This window comes from Varroa jacobsoni, unplaced genomic scaffold (assembly GCF_002532875.2).
Source record: "Varroa jacobsoni isolate VJ856 unplaced genomic scaffold, vjacob_1.0 scaffold_1105, whole genome shotgun sequence".
Classification (NCBI taxonomy): domain Eukaryota; kingdom Metazoa; phylum Arthropoda; class Arachnida; order Mesostigmata; family Varroidae; genus Varroa; species Varroa jacobsoni.
In genome coordinates, this window is record NW_019214007.1 from 36,204 (window position 1) to 63,480 (window position 27,277).

The following is a 27,277-nucleotide window of genomic DNA, read 5'->3' on the forward strand; positions in this document are numbered from 1 at the left end:
ATAGGAGATAGTTGATCTAGAATCCATTTGGCCATAAAACTGAGGCCCATGTCGGCATTTATTCCTTCATCTTCGATCCATATACATATCATGTATTAAAAGGTCTGTCAAAAAACGCACTGACGCTTGTTCGAGCCGGCCGGCTTTCAAATCCAAGTAATATAACGTTTCAAAACTCTTTTTTGCCATTTGTAGGTGTACTTTCAGTATTAGTATAGCTAGACTTATGATAGGGTGCTTTCAATATGGACAAAATTTTTCCCTAGACTTTTCCGACCATCAGTATGTACATATATATGTATCACATATCTGCCATTAGACCATTGCATTTTCATAATAAGGGGCATAGGTTATGCACAAGACTGGATATATCATTGTTGAAGAAGGTAGAAGTTATAGTAGTTAACTCAGCCGGTTTCTATTTCTAATTACCATTTAATTTTGTAGTTTCTGTCCTTTCACCATATTCTGATTTCCCCGTTAGGGAGAAATGACGTTGTGACGTCATCGATTAAGTCACAAAACAGGTCTGGACACCTTGCACAGCGTTCTGACATAAATTTAGCGGGCGAAGGCGCTTTTCCTGAGAGCTTTGTCGAACTACTTTCCAGGCCAACTTATTGCCAGACTACTAGAACTCGACGAACTTCCCATTGAAACAAATTATGAAAAATCCCGTGCTCAATTAGAACCTTTTGCCACCTTGTTAAGTTATTTAACAAACTGAGTTGCTACTAAGTTCCAGAAGCGAACTTCTTTTTTTCTACGCGTGCAGACATGCAGCATTGCCCACTGATTTTAGCCACTACACTGGCAAATCGCTCCTATCGTCGTAGTGTTCTTGAAAAGACGTTGAAGGCTGGGCTATATTGGCAGGTTGGGGCAAATCATAACTCGGCCATTCACAGTGAAGAACATAACGAAATTAGTAGCGCAGGCCAAGAAAACCGGTCCTACAGATCACCAAGACTTTTGGCGCCAATTAATATCAGAAAGCTTCAACGAGCTTTTTCTTGTGGCATCTGTGACCCTCGCCACTGATAGCAGCAATAGTCGCAGCCTTCGTCAGGCGTTGTTGGAAAGGAACTCTGCAAGACTTAGAGTTCGCCCGGATAACAGTGCTCCACAGAGTTAGAATACAATGAGCAAGCCGGACGTGTCGTTGTGGTGTGGGTTGGTGAATACCATCCTATACCGTTACGTAAATCGGCTAACATAGGATCCACCAACCATATCGTGTATGAGTCATCAAGTATGAGGGCCAAAATAAAGCATGTGTTTCGATCTTGGCAGTGTCATGGCTGGAGGGCGTTAAGGCTGATTCGAAGAGAACATTTATTTCGCTCCGTTTGGTGGCCGTGCTGTCAATTAGTTCTCTACCGATTTACTTGCAAAATTATTGGAAAGGTTTGTACTAAACAGAAGACTCAATGTAAAATCTACTAAACGTTACATCGTAGAGTATTTGCTGTTAAAAGATATACATAATGCCTGGGTGAGGCATGTAAATTCCGACTTTGCACTATCTGAGTTACGTCTAGGACCGTATCTACGCAACAGCAGGAGATTTTTTTTGCGTGTACTAAAAATGCCATTTCTACCGATCATGTTTATTCAATGTAGCCATTATTCATTCCGATGACAGCTACTCAATTTTCAAAATATTCCTTCTTCAATTAACGAATAGCTTTTTAGTAATAACTGTATGTGAAGCTATATTGGTGAATATAAGCTTGTTAAGGTGGTGTTCAAATACAAAAAATCTATCGGAGCTAAAAGTCCCAAAAAAGGTAACTGTTGGCGCTTATTTGAACGACCCTGTTGGCGATTGAAATTCTTCTTTTCCAAAGCCATGAATTTTTACTTAAATTTTTTTGCAAGTTACATGAAAACTTACAATAATATAGACCACTAACTGAGGGACAATTTTGTGTAGGTTCGTTTAACACAAACAACGAATTCATTATAGGAGAATTTTTTTAAAATTTGAGCAGATATCAGCTATTGTTTAAAAAAGGACGTGTTTTTTTCTCCTATAATGAGTTCATTGTTTTGTTCTAGAAAAAATTTTCTGCTACTAAGAATAACGGCGAACGCATGTTTAGTAAGTTGAACAACATGGCAAAGGTTTGTTCGAATTTTGATGTTCCGCCATGCATCTAAGTTGTATGATATTAAACCTGACTTGAAACACGGCACTTCTACATCGAGCTTCAGTGGACGTCCGTACGTCATCAGAAAACTTTAGTCGTCAGGGATTGTACAGGTCAGAGCAGTTTGTACAGACTCTGAAATGTGAATGTTAACGGGCTCCCATACTCTTGTCAATAATTATAGTAATATCTCTTGCGTGTATCAAAATGACGTGCTCTTCAAGGCTGCAAACGCGTAAGGAAAACGGTTGTTTTTACTTCTACATCGGCAAAGTCGTCCTCGTCGACGTATAGACCGCCGAAACAGTTCGAAATAGGGAGTACGGCTGTGCCAGCATAGATATGGTATTGTAGAGTATTCTTGTGACATTGTCTAATATCATCCAATATTTAAATGACGTAAAGCTCGATTGCTGGTATAGGGCCGTAGGCGATTACGGACACAGGCAGATAGAGATGATCCCCTTACGATCTGTATTGACTTCCACTTTGGTTGAAACGCACAGACGTTTGCGATCCCAATGGTTGACGTAAGAGGTCGAGGCTGGTCACTAGTTGTGGTCTCTTATTGGGCTTCTACTTCATGTAGATTTATTCTGTTAGGAGTCTATGTATTTAATCAGAATTGTGTCTGCGGTTAGGCCACTTTAACCCAAATAGTATTTTTTATATAACTAAACCCAGGATTTTATTAGAAATTTGTATTTTAGACCATCTATGTAGTGTGTCCAACAATAGTCCTATCGCTACTTCTTAGGACCAAAAAACAACCATCCTTTTTATCTACCATCGTAGTAATGATATCAAAATTAAAAAAAATACCAAAAATATAGTCAAATATAGAGGTATAAAAGAGGTCACACCGTTCTTTCACTTCAGGAACCTCGAAGTTAAAGTGACGTTGATCATTCTTTTCCGCCTTGAGTACATAGACAGCAAACTGTTGTGTTTGTTAAAGCCGGTTATTTTAAAGCCGTTTTGAGTGATAACAACTGTTAATACTTACGGTGGTCAACTACTAGCCTATCATTGCGAATTGAATAACAAGCGAACTCTAAGTACACTCAACTTTTTTCGTTTAATCTAGCGAAACACTGTTATTGTGCACAGCTTTGTTAAGTTCCAATTGTCGGGGGGGGGGGGGGGGTCCTATTTTTCTTCTACCTTTTTTTTGACTAGACATATTCTGTGGTTCCATCACCATTTCACGATAACTTTTACCGCAATTGCTCAGCTACTTACATTGCCGCAGCTTTTAGTTTTCGTCTAGAAATTTCTTTCTTAATCAAATTTGTAATCAAGTTTACCTTTTCTTCTGGTCCGTAGAAGGCGACAGCAACAGCTACCAGGTAATGCGGTATTATAGACGGCGACGCGAGCACGTTGGAGCCGTTTGTCCAGCTTTACAGGGCACTTGGGCTAGTTGAATAAGTACAAAGAAGAACCCGTTGTTGAGTCGTAATAATATGGGGGTCCGTGGGCGAATAGTACCTGTTACAAGTGAGGGGACAAAAGTCCACGGGTACTTCTTGTGTCGAAAATAACTTTACTTATATTGCTGCTTCGGGGAAGTCAAGCGAGGTTCGACTAGTCCTGCCAGAAAGAAGCCTTAATTGTACAGGCATGCCTCTTATGTCTGATCCGTCCAATGGCATGTTGATTAGGAAATTGTCGCTCAATAGCGGATTTTTTTGCCTTGCCTACAATTGTCTAATAGGGATCGGATCTGCTGTTAGTCGTGCAACTCACGTTCTAATACGCCTATATATTACGTTAAGCTATAGCTACTGTTATATATATATATATATATATATATATATATGATATAAAATCTGCCACAACTGTCGATGAAAGCTAACACAAACAGTGGGGCCGTACACAAGCTTTTATTATTTATATTTTGGCGAGGTTTTTTTCTATTCCTGGAAGCTTTTCTGTTGTGAGGATTTTTCGTCCCCTGCCTTACGCTGTACAGAGAGCTATATACACGCAAATTGCTATGTATAGCAAACGCTATTAATTCAATATAACTAGCCCTTGGCCGAATCAACGGAAGCGATTCTACGACATTGATGCTGGTCAGTGCAATACGCTTAATGTCCTGCTGTGAATGCAAGCCTGAGTAATGCCACTGCCGAGCAGTGCTAACAGGGATAATGTCTATGGTCATGTATGAACCAGCGGGGAGTGGGTTGACTTGAAATTTCTCAGAATTTCAAGAACTAGCTATATCTCATCACAGCCAATCTCACACATAAATGTAAAATACAGTAATTGCGTTTCCGTTATTTAGAATAGGGGATATCAATCAAACAGGGCCCTAACAATACCTGCACCCATAAATCTTATGGCTTTGCGAAGCATTCTATTTGTTATTGACGCTACGTTGGTTGATGTGGTAATAATCTATTATGAGATGATAATATTACAACGGTCCTAATTACTACGGACGCTACGAGACTATTGATTGAGCTTTCGAAAATATTCTTGTTATGCTTTCTTCATCCACCATAAGATACGCCCGCTTTGACTGCAAATGTTAGGGGAAACTCGGCTGGGCGAACAAACTTAACGAATGGGTACACATCATCGACCGCTGATGTGGAATTACATGCACATAGATGCCATGTTAGATCCGTGTTGGTACGCGCCTTTCTTCAACAACCATCGAGAAAGCCTCAATTGGGAATAGTTCGAGGGTGAAACTTTGTGACCGAAGTGCGAGTCCCATAGAAGGCAATAAATGACCGTATTTCATTGACGGTCAACAAGACGTCCCAACGTGCGGAATAGCCAGTATGAACACAATAAAAATGTTCGTTGTTGCCATTATACGATACACGTCTAGACAGGACGTTGTCCTTCTTCGCAAGTTTGTCCTATCTATACGCATATAATGTAACTGGCACAAGCTACGAAGTTCGGAAGGCATCGACCTTCTTAGCGCTAGCTTCCTGGAGAAGCAAACGTAGCAGCGGAGGACTCGAACGTTTGAAGCTGCGGGAGGAAACGCAGTCACTTGTACTATTCGCTATATTTGTCATTCTCATCATATGGTAAAGTCTAGTCCTTGACTAATAATTAGCTTCTTTAAATGACCAGATATGCTACACATTGACATTATTATTCTTCTTCCTTTAGCCTTAGTTTTTATCAGTTTGTTACCGGATAGTAATGGTAACGAGATATAATTCGTGCAGGGGACGTATACGTTAAGAAAGGGTTAAAATTAGGAATGACCATGCTTATTATTCAAGAGGTTTTTTCTTCATTGATATTATTCTTTTATAGATATTTGTCATCGAGAGTTGGCATTTGTACAACAAAGACCACCAATAGAACTACTTCTAAAAAAGTACACCTTTCATAAGAATTCCTTTTTGTGAATTTGCTAACTACCATTATTATCATCTAGTTTTACAGAAACTTGGTTGCATCAGAGAATTACAAATAGCAATAAGAAGATTGCTTTATCTTACCTAAGATTAACTGTACGTTTAGAGATATATTTCTTTTTTACATTGCAGTCGGGCTACGTGTACGTTAAATGGGGCAGTTTTCTTCTTTATTAACGGACAAAATATTTATTTATATTCATAAATAATAAAGAACTGAATCACAAAATCTATGTCATTTCATAATAAAGAAGATACCGTTTCATGCTTTTTATGCTTTAGCATTCTCATTGGGGTGTCTCACGATGGGCAGAGAAATAATAATAATAAATGATCATATTTGTAATTCAACCCGCAACGGAAAGGTCAACAGATTGCCCCCGGATTAAAGCTCTTGCGTCAAAAACGTTTATGCATCAGATCGGCTCATCACTACAGCGGCTATGGGAACATTAACTGTTGTATTGTTTCAACAATTAGATTAAAACACTATCCATGTAAAAAGTTGACATAATTCTACTTGTCGTACGAGACTATGACAACGATTCCCGCAGGTTTTTTTTTATTATTGCTGCGGACAAGCAGTGATTTTGGCAAGGTGTCTTTATCGTGAGTCAATCTTGACAGGATAAGTACTCCGGGCTCTTCTAGTTCTCTCTGCAACGGTGATCAGATTTTTGCGTGAATTTTGGACCCTGACTTCGCTTCACTGCCAACCGCGTGTACCTCTAAATTAGGCTTATTAAACGTACTTTGAATACTAAAAAGCACAATTATCATGTTTCCTGTGAATTTTTTCAATCCCACGAGACAAAGGTTGGTCGAGGCATATGCCAGTGAATTTTCTATTCAAGTTACTACAACGCTTTAATAGCCTGCCACATTGTTGTTACTAAGCGCTATTTACGAACACACAGATTTCAAAAATTTCCCAAATACATGAAGCCCACTGGGTCAGTGCCCATGCTTGTGTTTTGTCTTATTCTTCGTTTTTATTCTAAGAAGAAACCGTGGTTGGAGCAGCAGTCTGTTAAGCAAAACGAATCGAGAGTAACGTGGACACCAGACGAAATCGACCTTCTCAATGAAACACAATGGCTATAATATCTTGTTCGCTGCTTTACTAAATGCTTTTTCCCATGAGAAATTTTAGGATGTCTGGGAACCTCTGTGTTGCGCAGCCTTTTTGCATCTGTCCTGCCTTTTGCTACTGCCGTTGAATTGCTGCTGGCTTAGGTTTTCTGGTAGACATTGCCTACTACAACTATTATTATTATTATTACTAAATCAAATCGTTCGTTCATCTTACGTTCACAAACTAGCGGTCTCTCGTAAACGAACCATTTATTCAGGCTTCGATAGGACCATGTTGGGCACTAAGGTAAATAGACATAGGCGTGCCCACTTTGTAGAAAACTGCGGGCTCCGACTCCACAGCACAACATAGATTCTAAACAGTAAGCCTGTCCAGTAATTATGCGTACGTGTGGAAATTGCCGTGACGTAACAGGTAGTGGGAGGGAATAGATTTTCCGACTTACTTGGCATAACCCTTCGAGGGTAGGTGAAAGAAAAGGAAATACCCATGTCTATTTATAGATGGAACAATGATATAATTTCAAGATTAAAATATACATAATAATAATAGTTTTCAAATGAATCTTTAAGCTGCATAACAAGCCTCAAAACAAAAGCCAAGCAAATTCTTCATCTGAATCTACTGATCTCATTTTTCTCAATTTCTTTGTGTCATTGGGGTTAATTGAAAACGAGCATATACATTGCCAGACTGCAGTCTTTGTGACGGTATTGCGGTGTCGCGATTTCCTATCTATTTGATAGTACAAACAACACAAGGTCAATAACGAAATAATAACGAAAAATAAAACGCTTTCTGTCTTCAATGAGAGAATGAGATGTTTCTATCTCTGCACGTTTCGAACACTATAATCGGCTATTAAATTTAACGCGACAAATGCAGGCAAGAGTTAGCAAGCTACTCTGGAGAAAAAGCTTTTGAAGATATGTATACAGCCTGTACGTTAAGCAGATTTGTTCATCTAGGTAGGAAATAATTACTTGAAGCGTCAATCAAATATACGTTGATGATCTCCGAGAATGTCTTCCATTTAACGCCGTCGTTCCCCTTTGAGCACTTCAGTCGTTTTGAACATATATATGTCGAAGGTAAAGCTCGCGAACGCAACGTAGCCATTCATCATATATGGAACAACAAGTTCGCCTCGATAGTTACGCGCAAGTTGTTTTGCTTTATCGATGATTTTGCGTTGTCCCATAGCAACAGAATGGGGAGTAACATGCAATCGAAGACGAGCCCGGAATATCATCAGGCTGATAGCTAATGGTGTATAAGGAAGATTATCTAAAGTCCAGCAGTAAGATCTGAATCACTGTGGGCCACAAATGTGTCTTTTTGCGTCAGTGACAAATCGATTATTATCTTCAGCTGTACGAGCAAGATTACATAAACGAAATGTTTCGATCGGCCATCACTGATTAAACTGGTACTACTCTGGTGGACTCGAACTGGGCTGGTATCTACCGCGACTGTCACTCCAGATGACAAATAACGGTGGACAGTAATTTACCACTGGTAATCGAGAAAACACTATGTCATAACCATTGAGGGCAAAAAGCGATCGGGCATTGTCGAGAAGAAGAAGGTCAAGAGGAGACGAAATTAGGACAAATAAATCTGCTCTATTATTCTTTCTAAGTCAGCCGCCTTTTGCGATCGCATAGCTGGCCGAGAATTGCACAGAAGCATAATTCATAGCTGCGATGGTCGTCTTCACGACAACGGGTCCTGCCATCATTTGGCTGGTAACTTGCATTGTGAACATTGAGCAGTGGCTTCCTTTTGATACGGAAGACGCAACGTTCTCCCGTGCGCTCGTTGAGAATGTGACATCGATTCCGAAGTTAGGGCTCGTGGATTGTAAGTAGAGCGCCGATGACTGATTGCGGGTGGGCCCAGTGACGACAAAAGCGTCACAAGGGCACCATTGCAGTGGAGCAAGGGTATTGCCTGAAGCTGTTAAGGGACCTGACAAGAAAATCAAGACAGTGGTGACATCTTCATTTTTGTCGCGTGTTTTGATCTCCAACAAAAGCAACAGATGCGGTCTGCTCTGAAGGAGGTTGCGATAAAATTAAGGTTTTCCATGACGCTTACGCTTTTTCGTGCGACAATAAACACAGTAAACGTATACGCAGTAGTGCACGTATGCTGAGAAATTAACGTAACTAAATTTACAAATGGACAAAGGCGGATGGATATATTAGGGGCGGAGACGTCCTTCCGCAAAATAATTAGATTTTAATGAAATGACAGTCAGACTCGTCACTTGTACTTCATGGATATGAAACGCAGAGAAAAGGTGTCAGCATCTTGTAGCGTCTAGACGTTCGTGGAAGTTCCGTTTGTGCTGAAGTAGAACGTTATTCGAGAAAAAAAAACTGCATAGTGTAAAGAGGTTACGATGCGTCGTTCATCTGATTAATTTTGTCTGAATATTTTGAAAATGTATGCACTGTACATTGCTAGTATGAGCTCTGATAGTGGGGCACGCGCATTTATTTAAAGCTTCATTGACGATCGGCTACGAATGTCGACTGATGGCTGCATCCATTATAGTGCTACGAAAAGGCATCGTCACCGAACGTGATTACAGAGTATAATCTGTTAGTCCTCGGATTTCCAGAGAAAAGACGCCGGCACCAGCAGCCTTAACGTCACTTAAGACACGCGTTTCTGGATTACGTTTCGCCGTTCACCTTTCTTAGCGTTACATAATCCAATAAGATTCTAGTCGATTGAATTTGAGTATATGCACGCTATTCGTTATTATCAACGCGTCGTCGTCGAACGGCTCTATAGTTGTTTGACGATATGCGCAATTTCACCTTATCTTCTTGTAAAAATTCAAAACAATCAACAGCGACTGGTTTTAAGAGTTTATTTTATAGAAATGGTGCCGAATATGGTGCAAGTGACCTTGTTCTATGTTGGCGTACATTATATCCCGTGTTGTATCGCCTGCGTTCACTCGGGTGTATGAGTTGTTCTTTTTATCAAAAATGACTCTTCTCAAGGCTAGTTCGGTTCGATGGGCCTAAATTTACCTTAAAAGATGAGATGGCCAGCCTAGTGCATTGTCTGCTGGCGCGCATAGTTGAAATCGTAAGAATAATATAGGGTAGTTCAAAATGATTTCTCGCGGCCGCACCCTGACTTAAAGATTCATTCGATTACTAGCTTTTTCATCTTTTAAGTTTTCCTTCTTTTCAATAAATTAGGTCTCGCTCTTAGTCGAATGTTCCGCTTTCGTACGTCGCCATTGCACGGATCAATGCCTTTTTGTGGTACCTGCCTCGTAGAAGCATAATTCTGTTAAGTTAAGACCTATTTTTGTTTATAGGCTCGAAAATGCCGTCGGTCTTTCTTCTTTATTAATGAGTATCTTTCTTCATATACACAAGTCGTGTGGAATGTGTCTTAATTGATCTACGTGCACAACGATCTTCTAATCTTCTTCAGATAACGAGCTCGTAGGTTTCGTGATAGGAACAGTGTGGCTGCAATGTCAAGTTGACGCGATCCGATCACGGCCGAGGACTGAATCAATTTGTTACGCCGGCGGCGTATGACATGCATACGACCGCAGATCTAATTGTCTCGTAGCTAACGGTAAACATCCGCCTTGCTTCTGGGCTAAAACTCTATAATAACACAAAAAACAGTGAAGCAAATATTCCGACATTAAGCTCTGTTTTTGTTTGTTTGTTGCTAATCCATTATGATAATAATGATAACAACAGTATATTACGAAGCCAAATAAAACGATCGAGACTTACCTTTCGTAAACAGCACTTATTATATATACAATGTAAAAATACTGCGCCTCACAGCATAGTCGACTGTTGTTTAATTGTCGATGTATATATATATATATATATATATGCGCAACATACACATGTCCTTATATACATTGTCCAAAATGTCAACAGAATACGTTTACAACAACTAAATACTCACATTGGCCGTTTATCTAAGAACAAATCTGCCTTCTGAAACAAATAGATTGGGATCGCCGCAATGGTTAAGAACTATGAACTCGTGCAAAAAGCATTTTTGACTATACGGAGCGTAACAGTTCCAGTGTTGCTACACCCGTATTTTAGTATGGCTTCGCAGTTTTGACGATGAAACAAAGCAACCACGTCCGATCCGACAGCTGCAGCTGTACTGGACAACTCACTCTATTGTTTTTCCACCTCTATGGCTTGCCATACGTACGTTTCTAGCCACTTACTACCTTAGCGTATTGCTAACGTCCGTTACGTCCGCAGTCGCCGTGCCGTCTACAATAGCTTAGTGTCTTGGATGGCGCTGTTCGCTCGTTTACAGGCATGTATCAATTATTCCTGTCTGAAACTACCTGAAAGGAACACATCTCATGTTTGTCCAGTCGTCCGCATCGGAACAAACGGCAAGAGCTGAACTGTAATTAATAAATAAGTGAGCTGAAAGCCAGCGAAAGGAACTATCGCTGACGTAGCAATGACGGCGGCAACCGCAGCAACGACGCACTGAGAAGTCCTGCTTTTTGTCCACAAACATAATCGTTATTGTATACAGCATCAATTAAAGAATTAACAAATCATTTCTATGGTTGCTTTTTAGTATTTTTGCGATACGTCTACGTAGTGCATAAATGGTGCTTCAGTGACTGAATGGAAATACTGCTCGAACGAATGAATATAACATTGCCTTGGTACTAACATGATTTCGTTCTTTTCCATTTTAGATAACTGGCCTCTCTTGGAGCTTCTCTCGTTAAGGCCAGTTATTAGGCCAGGCATGACTTTCCCTGAGGAGCCATACTTTATAACCATTTAGATAAACGTTCGCAATAAAAGGCCGCAAGTGAAAACGGTGCAAAAAAAGAGAAGAAAGGCATCATGTAGTTCTTGAAAGGCGCTTAAAGCTTAGTATCTGTTTAACAAATAAAATGGTAAAAAATAAACATATTGCCGGAGTCTGAACATATTTATCAGTAAACTATAATAATAGCTGGAGGGTACAGAAATGATAGTAATGTTTTCCAAACTTCTATACGTTAACCCCATTCGTTTGATACGATCACTGATGCGATACCCACCTCCGTGCTAAAGTTATTATATGATAAAGAAATAAGCTTGAGCGAGGTGTGATTACTAATCGATGCCTCGGCCATGCTAGACACCCAACAATTAAAACTCTGTAAGAAGAATTTTATAAGAATTTATATATACAAATCTCACGAGTGTACTGATAGAAAATTAAGTATGTGTGCCGAGAAGTTAATTTTCGCACGACATGTGTATTATAATATATAATAATATTAAAAGTGAATTGTCTATTAAGACAACAATGTCAATTAAATTCCTCTAAGTAAAACTTATTATGTAGCAACGGGCAGGCCATCAGTTAAATCGTTGGATTTATTTTTCCGCTAAAAGTCTACTTTATTGGGACAGGACTACGTCAGTGCGCACCTCAAAGGGGCCTAAGTATGTAAATAAATGCCGTTGTTTAATCACTGAGGTTTCCGTACGTGAATTGTGATCGTGTCCAAACAACGGAACGCCAAGTGAGTTAGTTGCAACTGACCTACATTTACTATTATAAATACGTGTGTGTATATAAACTGTTTTTTTATACAGAAGTTCTTTTTTGCCTTTGTAACAATTAGGGAAACAGAAGTCATTGCGATATAATGTGCTGGCTGTCTTTCCTTCAAATAAGGCGATTGTGCTGGAATTTGATTTTATATATACTTTATTTTATATACACTTAAATATGCAGATAGTTTTTGCGTGTTTGAATCACCGCTTTCAATTCATCCTAAACGCGAATTTCACAGACAACTGAAAAAAACTAAAGCTCTGGCTCAAAAACCTAGATGTCGCTGGTTCGAATCCCACCATGTACCACACAACATGTGCAAGTAAGTTAAAAAAGTTAATTCGGGAATGCCGAAATATTATTGCGTATAATGTATACATCAGCTTAAGACCACTTATATGAGTTGTACCTGCAATTATGGTGCGTGTAGTTGTTGATGATAGAAATGTTGTTTGTTACGTTCAACACGTTCAAAAGACTCGTCGTGCACGGGAGATCTTTGAACTAATCCGACCTGCTTCAATGGGTTTAGCAAGGCCCGTTTTAAGTTCTATATTCGATATATCTGTCTTGAATGTCTGTATTATTAATATCGACAGCTTTCGCTCATTCTGCCTTTTCCCTTTTGTCGCTCTTTAGTTTTTTAATCGAACAAAATTTCTTATGGTCCATTATTGTCGTCGTGGAAAAAAATTCTATTGCCCGGCTAAGAACCCACAACTTATCTCCAGGTCAGATGGCACCGCGAAACTTTGCGTACGCATTTCAAGAAAGAGTAAAAAAAAACGTTTGTCCAGACCCATTCCAGCAGTACTGGATAAATGCGTTCTTTATATGAAAAACAATCTGCCCTGGTTTTTCCTAATTTTAACGCGCCACCCGGTGTATTACCGGTTTATTGTAATTATATGTTTGTTTTTAACGTATTTTTGCTATTTATGATCAAAATATACCGCCATATCATACTATTATACTGCAGTATTTATAGAGTTATTGCCTGACAGAAGCTGGTTCACTGTACTGCAAGGGGCGTCGTCAAAATGTATCATGTAGCTTGATCTCGCGGTCTGCCCGATCTTCGTGCCCTCAATGCCTTTTGACAATTCGATCGAAAATTATCCCAACAGAGTCTCCGTGTTACGAGCTTAGCTGTTTCAAGACCCCCGATAAACATCAGTCTTATAACAGGCTAGTGCGCCTGTATGGTATGGGGGATCGACGATGACATCGACACCAATCATCAAGTTTTTTTCTGTGTAGTACTTATTTTTATGCTTCTTAATCTTCCCGTTTCCTGTCTCCTCCAAGGTCATTTCTAAAAAAAAAAAACTAGGGTGAAGCTCCTTGACGGCTGTTCACCACAACAAAAATGACAATATTCGATCACCGATGAAGCGGGTTATGCCCTACTCTGAGTCTCTTCAGGCTGATTGGGTACCTCAGACGTTTGTTCTCGCCGATCCCGTCAGAACAGCAGTCTCTTACAGTTCAGTCAGACGTGCCATATCACCTACTGCACTGATGATCCAGCGCGGGCTTACCAAGAATGAGGATGTTTATCATCCAAACAGAAGAAAGCGACCGCTAACTGCTGTTGCCGATAGCATATCTACATCTGGAACGAACAATCGCACATAGATACTGCGGCGATTCATTCACAGATTTACGGATTGGATAATTATAGTAAAAACATACCACCACTTACCATACCGTAACTCAGTAGGACACAGTGCGTATTTCACTATTAAGCGTGCATAACCTGACGCGTGCACCTGTTAGGTCGGGCTTTCATTTTATTTTTTGGTGTTTTCCTCAGTAATGCTCAACAGTCATATTTGTTATGTTTTCGTTTGTATTATGTATTTCGTGCAGCAACAGTGGTCAGCCATTGCCAACGACGGTAGGAAAGACAAGAAATGAAAGTTTAAACCCGTCTGTTCTTCTCCTACATTAACCTTCTGCCACTTTAACCGCCGTCACAACTTCGTCGTCTTTTACTTCTTGCTTTGCCTTTGTGGATCGCCATTTATGGGCAGTGACAGCAAAGGATGGTGCCAACAATAACGACAGCAGCAAAAGCGGATGGACAATGGAGGTGTGACTGAGAACGAAGTAGCGTTGTTGTTGGCACTTGTCCATCTTCGCAGTCCGCTTGGTTCATCGGCAGGCCACAGCAGCCGCTTACTACCATTCCGTTTACAGGTCGGCATCCGTTAACACAGAGAACTATCACCGCCGCTCAGATGGCCACTCTTACCAATGTCGGTGCTGGTATTAACGGCGTTAATTGGATAGCTAGATTATCTAAATGGAAAAATGAGGTACTTGCTAAACTAACGGCATTATGTCGCGACGCGTCGCCTCGCGTCTGCGGCTATCTCTATGCACTGCTCGTGACTTATTCAAAGGTCGTGGTTGCGTCGGTCGCTGGAGACGAGCTGATGACGTGACAACTATTCCTACTGCATACTGATCAGGGTTCTCCTGATGCTGGCTCCGTTGCTACCATCTAATCAACACACGGCCGGCGTTGCCAAGTGGGAAACTGAAAAGAAAATGGGGTGCTGGTATGCTATCAACTGATAGTCACAGCAATCAGCAACAGCAAATAGTAGGATAATGGAAAAGTCACGCAGGCAACACTCAGCTCCAAATGGACAGACCGATTCATCAGCAGGCCCATTCCGTCCGTAGGATTCCTTCGACTCAGGAACACTCCGAAAATAACAGCAGTAGCAAATAGCCACAGTAACAACAGGAGGAGTGCACCGACACCGAGAAGCTAGACATCTTTGGAAAGTTATTACGCTAGAAATCCTGGAATAGTGGTTATTGTAGTGGAAAATCCGCTAGGGAATATTAGCTTCCTGTAACAGTAGCAGTAGCGACAGTAGAAAGGGGCTTTAGAAGAAGGTGGTCAGCCGGCAACCAACTGAGCAATTCAAAAATTATTCCGAAGAAAGGAAACAAGATGAGGACTCACAACGGGCCGAGCAGTCAAAATACAATATTGGATGGAATAGGGAGCGCATATTATCCAACTCCACGAAGGGCAATAGCGGATAGAAAGATGTCGTTAAAGTAGATCAGTGAGCGTACATGCATTCACATGTACGCAGAGGGGCAAATGTTGTCCACCATGCAAATGTATCACGTTATGCATACTCGACAGATAATTGTGACGAATCAATAACTGTGATGTAATCACATAGTACGTGTAGATTTATCATCAACCACTCCTTTGCTTGTTTTGCTTGAAGAAAATGTGCTTCGGTACGCAAAAAGAAACAATGTCTATAATAATGTTTGCAAAATGTATTAACCTCGGATTATATTATACCGTTTGGGTATACAAACGATTATTTTTTTTTATACGATCGGAAAGCTACTGACGATCTCCTTGCTACGGCAGCAGGTCCCATTAATGCCTGCCCATTTTGCTGTCCTTATTTTTAGTGATTATTGTCTTCTCTCTCTCTCTCTCTCTCTCTCTCTCACCCACACTCTGTTTCTAAAACTCAAAAAGGGATTTTTCCAAGCAGGTGGTTCCCTCGATTCTCTGATTTCGTAGCCGCTATGCATAAGGGTCCATCACCATTTACCAAAGTCTCCCATCTGTCGGTTGATTTGTGTTCGCTTGTCCGGTAAACCATTCGCAAACAAAAACAGAATCTTCCGCATGTTTATTTTTGCCCAAATCGCGTTCCTTCAAAATATTCGTTAGACCAGAGGCGCCAGCAGCAAAAATAGCGTGCTGTATTAACTGCATTGCCGATGAATCGGCCATCCGGGATCGACCGCAAGCCCCGACTGGCCAGTAGCAATTGCGGGTTTAACCGTGGTCCTTGCCGACCGCCAGTTTATCCGGAATCCGGGATTAAGCTTCAACATCTCCCATTGGTTTGAAGTAGCCGCGTTGCATCGCGCGTTCAGCCGTCCGCCGTGAAGACAAGAGAAACAGAACGCCGACGACAAATGGGCGCAAAGTTTCTGTTTGTAGAAAGCGAAGAGTGATGTAGGGGAATTGAAACTTGACTTGTAGCCAGCGCAGTGAGTTGGGAGCATTTGCTGGCCCATCGATGTGCTGTCGGTGCTGGAGGGTTTCATTGCGCCCTGAACGCTATTCGCTTTGGCCAAATACCGGTGAAGAGCGGGACCAATTAGCATGGACTGACTCACTCTAGTCCAACTTCTAGGCCGACGATGAATGCCAGCTTACCAAACACTGGTTCGTCTGCTCACTTGTCACCCTCTTCGTTGGTCGATTTCGATAGTTCGAAAACGGTTTGGCGCGTTCAGCCGCGGGAAACACAAATGCCTAGGTGCTTTCGTGCCCCCTACTAGCACCCATAGCGGCACATATGCAGTATCGTCAACAGCTTTATCGTTAATGCGATGTTATATTTGGCTCATACTTTATATTTTTACATTTATAATGCCTGCTTGGCTATATGCTCATTGCTACGATTGATGATTTCAGCCAGCTCGCGCTAAAGGTTTGAGGTAAAGGTCAGCAATGAATCATACTGGTATTGCTTTACTTAAGCGTTGTACTAGTTGTTAATTGATACTGTTTCTCTCAGATTGTGCTACCTCTTGCGCTATTTAAATGAACTTCAAGTCAATCACCGACAGACATTTGGATACGACCTAAGGTGTCAGTGTGAAGTTACCGCTTGCGAAAGATTCGGGCTCACTAACAGAAATTCATTAATATGTTCTCTTTACGACTAAAATTGTTGCGATATTAACAAGTGATTAATTATCAATGTTCTCTTGCAAACAAACGGTCCACGATCTTGGACGCCGAACTCTGCCGGAAAAGCGTTCGTAAATGCCACCACCTCTATGGAAGGCTGAACCTAAATACTTGAGTAGAAAGGAAATCACATAACGCCGAACAATTCATGTCGCCAGCACCTCTATCAAAGGAACTACGCTTGAGACATCTATGCATTAGTATGACCTACAAGCAAGCTTGATATGTATTCCCTGAGCATCAAGACGCAGGCCGTCTTTGCCAAAAAACGATTACGTAATACCAAGCCTAACAAAACAATGGTAATGAGCTTATTTATATCTCAAAGCGAACTCTGTGCGTGCGCTAGCGGGGAACGCTGTCTCTGTCGAAAATTCGTACCAACCTCGTTCAGTCGACGAATGGGAACGCGCAAGGCTTCGCCTTGAAGCCCTGCCTACGCATCTTCACTTCATAGCGTATGTACTTCAGCTTCCAAACTCTACGTATTGGACCCCTGGAACGCTCTATGGGTCCGACTTAACTGAATGGCTTATTCAACGCACATTCGCTTTCTGTCAAAGCTGCTGATAGGCAGCTTTATGGAAATAGGCTGAAGTATCAGTTACTATAGCTTTTATCTAGCTGAGCGGATGGGTAACCTGGACATCTAGCTGTTTGTTTTTCACTAACAAAGTTTTTCAGGCAGGCCATCGTATTCATTTAGCATAAGGCGTACAGCTGTGGGTCTATATAGTTGCTGCTGAGAACGCCGTACCACCCACCCTAGGTCGTGACCTTTCACTGCTTTCGCAACTAAGTATTGACATTGAGTTTTCCGCCGACCGACGGTATACTGGTGAGTACGTTCACGACCCGAAATGCACAGTCAAATGGGTACGAGCTAGATTTCGTTACGCCACGACATATCAAATATTTTCTATGGTGATTATCTGTGTATCATCATGGTATTCACGGGACAGATTACTGTTCTCTTTGCCATATATCATATGCGATCAAAAATAGTTCTTTAAAGCCAGTAAGTTTCGAAAATGTTAATTAAATAGCATTGCTGTTGATGGTGTTTATAGATTTGACGGTTGCAACGAAGTATTGTGCTACAGGGTAGTATATAATAGAAACATGCGTGTGTTATTTAAATTGTTTATCCAGATACTGATGTGTTTGGCTTTTCGGCTCAAGAAGCTCCCTTCTCCACAATGTTCCATGTAAGAGTTATTGACCTCCATGGTTTGACACAATACAATCTTGTATTTACATGTTTATCTGATTTCTACAAGTTATCGTCTTCTGATCTGTCGAGTCTTCGCATGACGTTCATCATTACAATCTGGCCTTTAATAAATATCTACTAAAAATAACCTAGCACTGAACTTAAAATTGATATGCTCTTATCCTGAAACCCCTTGGACCATGGCCGGAAAGATGCTACCTGGCGTATAGCTTTATTGTATACTCTCGTATAGAAAAAAGTAGCCCGACAGGATGGACGGAAACTTTAAACGCAGTTATACAGTTGCACAGATAGATATACAGAGAAGCGATGTGATTGTCTACGATAAAGTTTTTGAGCTAGTTTTTGAGTTTTGATTTGAAAATTTTCGTTGTTTCGTCTTCGTGTCAAAATCAAGCTGCGTCTTAGATTTCCACTACAATATCATTGTAGTAATGCAAATAATATCTGCCTGCCTATCAGTCAGCTATTCTTCCTTATATTCCTAGCCTACACTTCAGGAGTTCAGACTCGTGTCCGTCTATCCGTCCGATTCCTATTAATATTCCTCATCTCTTTATCTTCCACCTACCCATTTCGCAACTATTTACGATATTTTCTTAAATAATAAAGAACTGGATGGAACGTTACAAAAATGCAGGCCTGCTGCACTCCTTAAGTAAAATACTAGACTATATAAATAGATAGATAGGGCCCAAGGCATATAAAGCTGTTGTAGACAACCCAGAACCGTTCTTTCCAGAAATATTCAGCGGTTAGGTGCCGTTTCAGCTATAAATGCGTCTGCTATTGTTTACAACATGATCAGTTGACGAATATACGATAGTGTCGATTGTACACTAAAAAGCATTATAGATCCAGATAGGAAACGTGGTGACAGTTAAAAGTAAATCCAATAATGAATCAGACAGGTGGAGTTGGGTCTATGCCTATCCTCAGCTCCCAATCTGACGACTTGCGGCCTATTTTTGCATGCAGATAATTGGCCCTTGTTTCGACGAACGTTTTAATAGGCTTGAGACCTCAAAGGTCACTGGTCAGGCATTGATAATTATGATCCCACCTGGCTGTCTTCTAATATGCGAATATCTACGAATGCGCCTACGGGCGCGCTATAATCCTCACCCCGCGCTTAGTTGCTGCATTCTCCAATATTGACATAGAGCTTTTCAACGTTTATACACATTGTATATTTGAAAATATCTTCGACATGCCCCGTTCGTTGAGCATAACTTTTGTGCAGGGTGTGTTGTATGCTATTAATTGAAATATATGTGCTATATTTGATGGCGCATGATCTAAAACTGAAATGTGGGTAGAGCTGTTGGGATTGTTGTTGTGGGATTTGCCAAATTCGCTTGGCCCAACGAAGCTGAGCCCAGTAAGTAATGCGGGGCAGAACACGGCAAGCAGAAACGATTCTCAACGACTGAAAATAAAACATCACGTTTAAAGTTCGTTGACGGCGCAAAAAACCGCCCGATACACACGCGTCTAAGACGCTTATGTCAAGCAAGCAAACATGAACTGTGACTTTTGCCTTTTTTGTACGTATTCCCTGAATAAAACAATGGGATGTTTTATGATTTGGGTCGTTTGCTTTTTCTTGGGCTTGTTATAATTAGTTGTGTTGAAATAATTGTTGATGACATTGTTTGAATCGGCTAAAAACGTTTTCTAAAGCTGTGCGACGGCTGCGGACGCAACGTCGGTCCGATGTTGTTGTGCGTATCTGGCGTTTGTCTAGGGGACGTTTGCCGTAAGCTGATAGGCCACAATCTAACGAGGTTTGCATGTTCCTTAAGTACGCTTTTACCATCTATAAACCGGCCAGTGTCAAGTAAACTATAGTTTGGGTCTGACTGGAGGAAAGGGAGGTTTTTACCAAACCTATTGTGTATGGCAATGGAATACTATTAAGTTTGTGTCGGTTAGAAGCGAAAGTCAATTGACCAGAACAATCATCGCCAAGCTTGATGCTTGCTATCACTAGCTTCTTATGTTAAGTAATGGGTCTAAAAAAGGTCCGGGTTTATATAAACAGCGGCATAATTGTGAGATGAACGCGTCAAGTGTAACAGATTCCAAGAACTGAGAGCGAGCGTCGAAAAAATTAAGACATATTACATTGAGCACTAGACAAAAATATAGCCCCTTTAATAACAACAACAATATCGAAACGCCGAACCGATAGCAATTCATATAACGGAAAACAAATAAACGGTAACTAACTATCTAAGGCGACCATGTCGGTGAACGAAGGAACACCAAAGCACTATACGTATATTTGCAGCGCAGCCAGTAAAGCCGGGCTGCCTATTCAAATAAATGTATTCGCTTAGAATTGATACCATTTTTAGGTAACGAATGTCTTTCGTGTATTATTGGTAATTATTATGTGTGCAGTAGGCACACGTAGTAATTACGAAGGCATAGCGTCGATAAGGATCATAACATCAGTTCAGCTATCGACTGTTTATCCAATTCTAGGGATCGAAACAATTTGTTGAATCAAGGTGACCCTCATATACCTTTTAGGTTAGAAACTACCTTTAGACTGTATATGAAATATTCAGTTGTGCCATCGGATAAGCCAAAAGAGTCACCGCCGTTGCTGGTAGCACATCCTGTCTGCTATGTACATATCCACTACTCCTCGTATTAAACAAAGGCCAGTTTTTCTTCTACGACAGAATAACAGATTCGTCGCGACGAAAAACAGTGCGTCGTTATCAGCGTCATAATAACAGCGTCATAACCATGATTGAATCCCTATATATATATATATATATATATATATATATATATATATATGAATAAAATAGACCTAAACTAGGATTTTTTTTCTTTTTTATAGAATTGACAATCTATGGTAGTTTTCATGCGGCTCCTAAAAAAGCCGGAAAAGAATTTCCATGACGCAAACCAAAAAATGCTCACTGAAGTTTTAGATTTAGGGCTCATCAAGAAACCCGAACAGACAGGTTTAACGTTAACAGTCATTCTAAAGAGGGGGATACCAATGAGAAATTAGATAAGTTTCAGCATATCATATTTTTAAGGTCGTTTGCATCTTCTTATAACCCTTGCGTGTGTGGACTTTTTGGCCAAAATTTAATTCCATGGGAATTTTCTATACACTTAGACGAGTACATATGTTAGGGAGTAATTCAAGTTTCAAATGAACGCTGTAATTGTATATAGAAAAATTATTACTCACTTAATTAAATTAACTATTTTAATTAACTAAAAAATCATTACATAGAGCAGTCATGATCGTCACTAGTGGCACTTCTGACATATGTAAAGGATTTTGTTGAAAGATCTATTCTTGTTTGAGTACAATATTGGAATTTAACAAATATTCCGGATAATAATATATAGAATTGGGTTTGTGACGCTACATAGGGTCTTAGTGATGTGTCCAAACCCAGGCCTCATGTGTTTCGTGCGTAGAACAGGTTGCAAATAACGCGTAACATAACAGTGTTATACTATACGAGATAAGATAAGCATCTTTTTATAAGCATTCTTCGATAAATAAGGAATGTCAATAGAAAACACACTGGCTACTACTTTCATCTAAAAAATCCGATAATTAACAATCTTAGTTTATATTATGCCATACGTAGGCTCAGCCTTAACGTGTGAAATTTCTTTTTTACCTTAAGATAAACCAGGCGGATTTACGCGTTTCGCCTCGTGCGGCTGTTGCGTTAATTATTTCAACTACTTTAATTGGCTAATATCACACCCAATCTAACACAAACTACAGTATTTAGAAACATTTGGCCCGTTTCAGTTACCTAACCCATTAATATTTCATCAGTCTATTGTAAATAGATTTTGTTCGCGGTACATCTAACCTAATTTACTGATGATCATCTATTAGAAGTTCGATCAAAAGATTTTTATTTCATTGTTACATAGACGACCAATCAGATATTTGGGCCCCTCTACGCTGAAATAATTTTCCATTTTAATTGTGTCAGTTAACAACAAAAAATGACTCCTTTACATAAAATGCAAGGTTGAGTTTTTACCCTTCAAACGGCATTTTCGACCTTAAAACTGAGGTATACAGCACTCATTAGATGAGCTGAGCTAACTGAGAGCTTTAAGAAATACTCTCTTTCTAGAGCCCCATGTAAATATTTCACTGCTCTGTAGTTAAGAGCTTTTTTTAAAAAACTTTTTTTTTAAAAAAAAACGGACCAATGGTTAGTGTAGTATAGTAGGTTTGATTCGGTACATCTAGCCAAACTAATAAACTATCGATTGGCTGGAAATTGTCCCAAAAATAGTCAAATTCGACCACTTTACAGGGCCGGTTTGGGACTGATCTATCCTTATCTATCTATATGCATACATATATCGCAAGTGTCTATATATCGCCTAGTAGTATACTTATACCAGATCAATCAACCTAGGTCGATTCTATATCGTACGGTGAGTCGTATTGTCATTAGCGTCATCTGTCGTCATGTGTGATCGGAAAGACGTCCAATCTGATCCATTTGTAAAGATTATATGTTAGTTACAGTATCGACGTGTCTCGGAAATACGTTTGGCTGCCCGTCTGACCTGGTCAAGATTTAAACTGATCTGTGCAATGATTGATGTCTCAACAGCATTCCCAAAAATAGCGCTCTTACTTTGCCTCGTTAGATAATATCAAAGGAAGATAAGATAGATAAATGTGTGTTAAGAAAAATTACTTTGTTCAAAAAACAATACGAACGTTACACGTTCTTCTCGTTCGTTAAAAGCTTCTTTTATGATTAACTTGTTACTTGTGAGGGATCTCTTGCTCAACTATAATTTTTCTCAAGTTAAAATCGCCGTCGTATACGTTCTAGCTACTACAAATGATATATATGTTGTGTAAGCCAGTTCATAATCAACAGCCACCTATAATCTATTCGTCCTGTAAGTGGAGTTCATACGGTCTTGATACATCTATATATATATATATATATATATATATATACGAAACAAGTTAAATATAACGTAACGGATAAATATAACCCCTTCATGATTTCATAGAGCTGCTAATAGGAAGTCAATAGCTGAAGTCAATAACAATGAGAGGTGCCGTGTTTTAAGTACGCGCGATATTTTACCGCTTCGGACCGACAAGCGCCCGAGCACTGCTGACCGCTGGCTGTTGACGCACAGAACTTTTTCGTTCCATTCTATCACTATTCTGTTCAGAGACTTCTTCTTTATTGGATGAAAAACACCTGCTATTGTGAGGAACCGGCTGGGGTCGCGCTATGATGAACCTAGAGTATGATCCTTCCCCGCCCTCCTAACCTCCCTGTAGCACCTCTCCCCATCGTACTCTTTGACGCTGACAGCGCACATGTTAGCTGATAGCATCAACCAGTTAATTAATACCAAAATAAATAGTTGTATTAACGAGCAGTAAAAGACAAAATGCGTTATAATTTTTACTTGTTATTAAGTTATGACGCTTTCAGCTTCGATGCTTATCGTCGTCAAATGGGCAGGGAGCCGACCGCTTGCATACTGTAAGAGTGGGCATAAGCTGTATGTATTTTAGATTAGATAACATAAAGGGCGGAGAACCAAAGGAGCCATGAAAGTTCTACGTCTTGCACTAAAACTAAATTGGATTTCTATTGAGCAACCAGCAGAACGCCCAGATATCTGTTGACATATAGCTGTCGTTGACATATAGATATAGCTATCTAAGTATTTTACGGTTTGCCAACGGGCATTATTCGCTTTGTTTCACGTAGCTTTGTTTGTGGATGTGTTACTTTTACAATGATTACATATATTATGTCGATCTTGTTGACGATATATAAAAATAGCCCGCGAATTCTTCGAACCGAAGAAATAACAGCTTATTTAGTAGAAACAAAACTTTTTTAATACTTTAGGCGTATCGCTGATATGCTGTTAGATGACGATTTAAATATCTACCGGCTAAAAAAGACCTCCATTACTTTCCTGTCATTAATATAACAAGCCTTTTCAAACGTTTGAGACCCCCCCCCCCTCTAACACCCAGCTCTTATATTATATCTAGTTGTACATTGAATTATATATTAAATAAAATTGTTAAAAAAAATGTTGAATATTCGTGATATATCATAATACCCAGGCCAGGCAGATTTTGTCTATTTCTTGTTCGTCTGTTCCTAGAAATTTTTCGAGTTCCAGTTGTCCTACCACTTATTAACGTACACACATTGCTCCGCAGACATGTTTATGTGGTTCGCAATATCGCAAAGACAATTCATGACACCGAAAATACCAGGTGTTTTAGAAGGCTACAGCCGAATGGCTCCCGTCTCAAAGGCGTGCGGATCGATCCTGCAAAAGCATATATAGATATTTCTTGTTTGAATTTGAATGCGAACGGCAGTGTTGTGACCCACGTCACGTTGTCCAACCGTCATCTTCCTACAGACATGTACTGCGACCTTTCCCGGTACAGTTTATACAACAGAATGGCGTTAGCCGAACTACAACATCGATCCAATGAACAGAACACAAGTTAACTAACGCAGATGTTCCACGGACTCAAAAACAACCACAGTAACAAATGGTGTGGAGTATTCATGAGCATTTGAAAATGGCCGTACTTCCAATCACGATCAATGCGATCGAAAGAATCGTGACCTGCTAATATCAATGTTTGAGTGAGCTGCAACAAGTATATGCAAAGCATTGTTTGTGTGTTGCCTGTTCGGAGTTGAAGAGGGTAATATATGTTGCTTGCGAGACCAACGAGGCAGTGCACCCACTGGGCAAATGTTTTCATAGGAAATGCTCAGTATCGATTTTAAACTGGTCAACAGAAGGGCAGTTGTCAAATTGACAAGAGGAATAGAGGCATGTGACATCGGTGACGGTGGCTAACCACAAAATGTGAGACGTCTTCGAGATTCTTAGATGGCTCAATTCTCCTCTCCGCTACGAAGAACAGCGCTAGCGGTAGGCTACAGCATCGGCAGCCGTTCGGCCCTGCGCTTAAAGGAATCCTTCCTTAGCAAACGTCATATGACTATTTTTGCGGCATCGACAATATCGTGTGAGAAGTAGAGAGATTTTTATAGGTTCTTAATCACGAATACATAAATATATCAGCAAGGTGGGACGTTCTTCGAAGACGTTGATTAGCTTACGATCCGGGTTGGTAATGCATATCCTCGTGGTCAAGACTACAATGCAGTAGATAATAATCTTGCCAGAAAAGTGGGTCAAGAAAATGCGAAATCTTCGGTTTCTTCTCTTTCTATATCATAGCGCCAGATCGTCCTGGGGAGGTGACGGCACGGCTATAAGAGTGTGAGGTAACCAGGAAGGTTTCCTACAATCTACCTGAAGGATAAAGCCTCTTTTAGAGGTTAGAATCCTAAGAACTAAGAGGGTCAGGGGCCAGAGGAGAGCAGGGGGGGGCGGAGAGGTCACGTAAGGGCAACACGACAGGGTTCGAACAGCTGAAGTAGACCCCTAAAGTAGAACATTTCACTAGCCTTGCCAGCTTCAAAGAATCACGTACCACAACCAAGTGAAGCGATCGTTGAAAAACCATCAATAGAAAAGGCAGCATTACGCCAACTAGATGTACCACGGCCAGCAAGTTTCGTCGGTTCCAACGGTTGGGTACATTATAAAGCCGGTTCTAGCAACACTGACGACAAGAGCGCTAACCTTAGTATGCGACATCTCGAATCACCGCAACCGCTCGTCGGTCGATTACAGACCTAGCAGCGAGGCTGGGCCTTGAAGACTCTAAGAATTCCATAGAGGCCCTTCTCCTAGGCCCTGGACAGTATAGATGTTCTCATGTTAACGGAGACTCGAGCAACTACATTTTTAACTTGCTGCATGTTTATCCTTTATACTGTCCTGCAATGAGCAGCAACGAAGCAGGCTGTTATAACGGAGGCATCTTTACTATTTATAATCACAAGATCAACAACCTTGCGCCGTATTGAGTGGAGAACACCATCATTGTTTTACGTGGCGACCAAATAAGTCTCGTGGCAGCCTATATTGGGCTAGTTTGGACGCCAATAGAGGAGCTCTTTAGTAGTTTGGAAGCGTTGCCCTATTATTATGCCTCTCCTCTGGTCATTGGCTACGACTTCAACGGTCGGTCTGATTAGCCGAGTTCGAACCGCACTGCAGCCTTTCAAGACATGCTCGCGGTTTCCTAATAGTCAATCCCGACTCGACATCGATTTTTCTAGAACCCAAGTTTTACTTCTTAGCCTTTGTTTTAATAGATTTGTGAGAAACGTATACATCGTTTATGCATGCAACGCACTACGGTTCGGCAATTTGCCCGACTAGCTCCTCGGCCCTCATAAATTTTTTCGCGAAAACGTTCGTCGTTAAGGGACATAACACCACGCGCGGTAGCCTTTGCGTTGCAGAGTAGGAAGAGGGGACCCCAGCACAAAGCGATATCCCTTAACAAGACTTTGCAGCACGGGAATTTACGTAAGGTCCTGAGGAACTATGCAGTGAAAAAGCTGCTGTTCCAGATAAAGTCAACAATGGGCATTTCGAATGCGCCGTCACTCTGACGCTGTGGTAAACGGCACAATGTTATAAATGTTTATATATTGGTACACCCCCAGCCCGATGGAGAGGCGCTATCCTGTTAGTAATTCCTAGTCGACAGGGCGACGCAATCGCGCCCTCACGACGGTGAGGAACAGCGAAAAAAAAACGTTTGTTATTATGCTTGTGGCTTGCAGACTAAGATACTAGACAGCTACTTAGAAAGGGTATACGCCATCTCAACAGAGCAACATCGGTTCCGGAAAAACGTTCTGCAGAAAAGGCGCGTAAGACCCTGATGGTTGACGTCGAGAAAGCACTGCTCTCGCTGCGTTATCCGCTATGCGCGGTGTTTGTCGATTTTAATGTAGCTTTCGGACAAATTTTATGCTCACGCGGATCGAGGGCGCTCTCGAGAATGTAAATAACCTTTTCATCGTGATTCTACAGGAGAACACAATAACTATAGACAACGGAGTGGCCAAACTCTGCCTTTCA

The 27,277-nt window shown here is 40.7% G+C and overlaps 1 protein-coding gene and 1 long non-coding RNA gene across 4 annotated transcripts in view; one reads left to right on the plus strand and one right to left on the minus strand.

The window, feature by feature from the left end:
• Window positions 1-27,277, plus strand: part of LOC111266650 (protein phosphatase 1 regulatory subunit 14C) — a 68,436-nt gene that overhangs the window by 20,212 nt on the left and 20,947 nt on the right. The gene's annotated exons all lie outside the window — the stretch shown is intronic.
• Window positions 9,513-11,547, minus strand: LOC147752645 (uncharacterized). Its single transcript, XR_015313528.1, has 2 exons — window positions 10,608-11,547; window positions 9,513-10,291 (listed from the first exon to the last, which is right to left on the minus strand). It is a non-coding gene; the product is annotated as an uncharacterized LOC147752645 (long non-coding RNA).